The following is a 5,182-nucleotide window of genomic DNA, read 5'->3' on the forward strand; positions in this document are numbered from 1 at the left end:
TCTGTTCCTTGTCTTGAGCCATTCGCCCTTGTATTAAGGCTGAAAGACGCGGGTTCGATTCCGGCCGCGGCGGTTGAATTTCCTTGGAGGAGAAATTCTAGAGGCCCGTGTACTGTGCGACATCAGTGCACGTTAAAGAACCCCAGGGGGCCGAAATTTCCGGAGCCCTCCACTACGGCGTCTCTCATAGCCTTAGTCGCTTTGGGACGTTAAACCCCATAAACCAAACCAAACCATTCATCCAACCTTCCACCTCTGAATTCAAGTTCTACAGGCGCCTCTTTGCGTTTCGCCTCCTAGCGTTTCCTTATTCGACGACACGCGGCCGCGTTTCGATGGAGGCGAAAGGCGCCCGTGTTGTGTGCGATGTCAGTGCACGTTAAAGATCCCCAGGTGGTCGAAATTATCCCTGAGACCTCCACTATGGCACTTCTTTCCCTCTTCTTTCACTCCCACCTTGCTCCATTCCCTTACGGCGCGGTTCGGGTGTCCACGGAGATGTGACAATTACTGCGCCATTTCCTTTCCTCAAAAACCAATAAGAAACAAAAAAATTGCCACCAATAAATAAAAAATAAAAAAGAAATGCACCTCTAACCAAAAAAAAAATAAAGAAAGGACGCCGAGCGCTAAAGCGCGCTTCTTTTTCTTTTCCATATTTTTTGGTACAAATTCTAGCTGTAAGTGCCAAAATTATTAATACTCCACTCCAAGCACATGAGTGCGTTTGTGTCCGCTATGCACCCTGGCCCAACGTTACTAGAACCTGCTGAGTTTGTTCTAGTAACGTTGCCCTGGCCAATACCCCGCCGTGGGTGCGTGCCATTAAGACTGAGGGCATCATCATCATCATCATCATCATCATCATCATCATCATCATCATCATCATCATCATCATCATCAAGCGCACGTGCAGCGCGTTGCGTTCCGAACGCGGCGTGCGGTGCATCAGAAGCAGCAGCACCGGCGGCAGAGACAGTGGGGCCAGTTACACAGGAGACGCAGTCCACGTCGACATGGCAGACAACTGGGCGAGCTCCCGCAGCAGCTCGGACTTTGAGCCTCGGACTATGAGCCGGGGGCAGCCTGCATGGGGCAGCCGACGGCAGGCGCTTTGTACTACGCCCACAGCAGCGCCCTTGCCTGCAGCGGCTCAGTCTGGGCGAGACGGTGCAACTCGGCGAGCTGCTCGCCCAGAACACGGCCCTCCACGGAGACGCCCAAGCTGCTGCCTGTGCTGCCTCATACCGGGACCAGGAGCCGCCGGTTCAATACGCACATGTTCGGATCCCCTCGCAGGTATTGCTGATACATTTCTATCTTACATGGGCTGCTTGAGTTGCCCACATTGTCCGTGCAGTAACGGGGAACGACCTGTAGCTGGACGCTCGCGCCCCTATACGCTGTAAGAAATAAGCTAGGGGAAGCAACGAACTCGTGCTGTATTGCAGGTCATTTGCTCACGCGATGCGCAGAAAGTTGCACTGACATCGCAGAGCACACGGGTGCATTTGCGTTTGGTTTGTGGGTGTTTACCACCCCAAAGTGACACGGGCTATGAGGGACGCCGTAGTGAAGGGCTCCGGAAATTTCGACCACCTGGGATTCTGTAACGTGCACTGACGTCGCACAGTACACGGGCCACTAGAATTTCGCCTCATCTAAATTCGACCGCCGTGGCAGGGATCGAACGCGTCTTTCGGGCCAGCACCTGAGCGCCATAACCACCGAGCAACCGCGGCGTTTTGCCTCCATCGAAACGCATCCGCCGTGGCAGCGCTGCAACATGCTATCGCGTTACACTCCTAAAGGGCCGCAGCGGTGGCTCAGTGGTTATGGTACTCGGCTTCTGACCCGAAAGACGCGGGTTCGATCCCGGCGGCGGCGTTCGAATTTCGATGGAGGCGAAATTCTAGAGGCCCGTGTACGGTGCGATGTCAGTGCACGTTATATTTTGGGACGTTAAACCCCATACACCGACCAACTACTCCTAAAGGCGAAGCGTAAGCCTCCTCCAAGCCCCGCCTCGGGGGCTCAGTGGTTATGGCGCTCGGCTGCTGACCCGAAAGACGCGGGTTCGATCCCGGCCACGGCGGTCGAATTTCGATGAGGCGAAATTCTGGAGGCCCGTGTACTGTGCGACGTCACTCCACGTGAAAGAACTCCAGGTGGTCAAAATTTCCGCAGCCCTCCACTACGGCGTCCCTCATAGCCTGAGTTGCTTTTGGACGTTAAACCCCAATAACAAACCAATCAAATTCTTTTATAATCTGCTTCGCTGTAGTTGCTGCGTGACCTTCGTGGGACACCAGAAGGCATCCGACCGATGTAGGACAATTTGGCTTGGTTTGGTTAGGTTTTGTGGGGACGGACTTGCCTTCAGGCTTCCGCTTTAAGGATGTCCCAAAGCTTCAGTACGGAGGTGTATGAAGGCTTGTGAAGGAGTGCGAAGTCAGCTCGTGTGTTGCCCTTCTTTCTGTCGTCCGTGTTCGTTGCGCTTCTTTGCCTCTTGACCATACCCGCCGCGATGGCTCAGTGGTTAGGACGCTCGGCTATTGAGCCGGAGTACCCGGGTTCGAACCCGACCGCGGCAGCAGCGTTTCCATGGAGGTGAAACGCAAAAGGCGCCCGTGTGCTGTGCGATGTCAGTGCACGTTGAAGGTCCCCTAGGTGGTCGAAATTATTCCGGAGACCTCCACTACGGCACCTCCTCTTTCCTTCCTTTCAGTACCCCTTTTATCCTTTCCCTTATGGCGTTCAAGTGTCCACCGAGACATGTGAGATAGTTACTGCGGCATTTCCTTTCCCAAAAAACCAATTAAATCATACACGTAGAAGGGCGTCGCACAAAAAATGGCGAGTTTTATAATCATGACTGTGTTCTATGCTGTGTGAGGGTCTGATTTTACAGTTGAACTCTACCTACGAGGGTGCCTTTCCAACCACCCATGCCGCTCAAAAGACAAATGTATAGAGGTATTCTTGCCCTGATCCAGCCCTAAGAGGCTGGCGCAGCAGCCGCAATGTGGCAACCATTGCTTTAAAATGTTAAATGAACTTCTCCGGCGCACCTTCAGTGGGTAGTTTCGATTCTTAGCACAGCCACCGCGTTTTGAAGTATGTATAATGCAATCGCTGCTCATCGCCGTTTATAGTGAGATATTCATGCACATTAAAAATCGTTGCAGTTTAGCTCAGCTAGGCGTGGTTATATGCAAGCGAAAGGTTTTGGTTGGTTGGTTTATGGTGTTTAACGTCCCAAAGAAACTAAGGCTATGAGACACGCCGTAGTGGAGGGCTCCGGAAATTTCGACCACCCTGGGGTTCTTTAACGTGCACTGACATCGCACAGCACACGGGCCTCTAGAATTTCTCCTCCAAAGAAATTCAACCGCCGCGACCGGGATCGAACCCGCATCTTTCGGGTCAGCAGCCGAGCACCATAACCACTGAGCCACCGCGGCGGCTGCGAAAGGTTTTGTTATGCTTGGTTGCGCTGTGGTTTAAGCCTGGTTAGGCTCACAAAGACGAACTCATGTTTTGCATTGTTTTTTTTTATTCCTCCTACAGACGCGGCATCACATGCGCAGGGCATGAAAGTGGGTTCTCCACGAATGCCGGTGCACTTTGATGCGTTCAGTGAAACGCTGGTTGTGTTCGATGCGACACCCGTTCGCCGAGAGCCAAAGCTCCCGGCCGGGCAAGAAGAGACGTGTTATGTCACGTGGCTGCCACGCCACCACTTGAAGGTCAAATTCGGCGCCGATGACCTTGGTGTGTTGACTAGGCCAGTAAGGCTTTCGCTTTAAAAATTTACACGGTCGAAACACTCCGAGCCTGTTACCATGCATCCCATAGCATGTGTGTAGGCGGTCGAATTTCGATGGAGACGAAATTCTAGAGGGCCGTGCACTGTGCGATGTCAGTGCACGTTAAAGAACCTCAGGTGGTCGAAATTTCCGGAGCCCTCCACTACGGCGTCCCTCACAGCCTAAGTTGCTTTGGGACGTTTAACCCCTGTAAACTAAACTAAAAACTATTTTTTTTTCTGAATCATGCATTAATATAAATTATGCCGTTTCAAAGCTTTTTTCTATGTGGAAGTAAACACCTTGTCTTTTTTTACATGCGCAGGAACGCGGATTGGTCCTTCGTCAAGCGAGCTGGCCTGGATCGGAACAAGCCCTAATGCAATGCATGGATGCGTACGCGGCGTAGAAGCTTCCGCCAAGTCAGTCTCGAACGCCGCCGTGTAGGCCACGCCAGCCTACCTTTTCTCTCTGGCTGGGACAAAGGGGCATGCAGGAAGTACGCGGCGACGATATAATCGTCCGTCAACCGATATTAAAGCGAATTTCTATCGATTTGTGTGATATGCCTGGAAGCAACACCACCGTCTGTGTGTTATCAACCTTGTCGAAGACGCACTGTTCGACCGTGCCATCGTGTCGGTGGCCTGGAAACTCAGTAATCACTTTACCGTAGAGTTTTCATCGAGCGTGTAAAAAGCATAGCCGCCTTGGTTACGTCAGGCATACAACTCTAAGAAAGCAGCCTTGCTAGCCTCGAGTGGTTTATGGCTCAATACTACTTGCTGTGGCTTGAGACTTCTCGCAAAGGCCTGCTGGGTATTTCGCTTGGCCTATCCGTAAACTACCGCCTGTTGATTTCATTTGATTCAGGGGTGTTGAACGTCCAAAAGCTACTTAGGCTATTTGTGTCCGCCGCGGTGGCTCAGTGGTTGTGGCCCTCAGCTGCTGACCCGGAAAGACGCGGGTTCGACCGCGACCGCGGTGGTCGAATTCCGATGGAGGCGAAATTCTAGAGGCCCGTGCATTGTGCTACGTAGGTGCACGTTAAAGAACCTCAGGTGGTCGAAATTTCCGGAGCCCTTCACTACGGCGTCCCTCATAGCCTATTTTTTAAGCATGAAATGCTTTTAGCCCCCGTTGTCGGCAGTGTGGTGACGTCACGCCGAGACCGAGAGCCATCATCCGGGCACTGAAATCCAGTCATCCGGGCACTGAAATCCAGATATCCGGGCAGTGAAATCCAGTCATCCGGGCACTGAATTCCAGTCATCCGGGCACTGAAATCCAGTCATCCGGGCACTGAAATCCACTCATCCGGGCACTGAATTCAGTCATCCGGGCTCTGAAACGAGAACATCCGGGCACCGTAC

The 5,182-nt window shown here is 52.5% G+C and overlaps 1 long non-coding RNA gene across 1 annotated transcript; it reads left to right on the forward strand.

The window, feature by feature from the left end:
• Positions 1 to 898: 898 nt before the first annotated feature.
• LOC149359830 (uncharacterized) lies at positions 899 to 4,364 on the forward strand. Its single transcript, XR_016288808.1, has 2 exons — positions 899 to 1,299; positions 4,135 to 4,364. It is a non-coding gene; the product is annotated as an uncharacterized LOC149359830 (long non-coding RNA).
• Positions 4,365 to 5,182: the final 818 nt, after the last annotated feature.

This window comes from Amblyomma mixtum, chromosome 2 (genome assembly GCF_055824585.1).
Source record: "Amblyomma mixtum isolate Tamu chromosome 2, ASM5582458v1, whole genome shotgun sequence".
NCBI classification, from domain to species: domain Eukaryota; kingdom Metazoa; phylum Arthropoda; class Arachnida; order Ixodida; family Ixodidae; genus Amblyomma; species Amblyomma mixtum.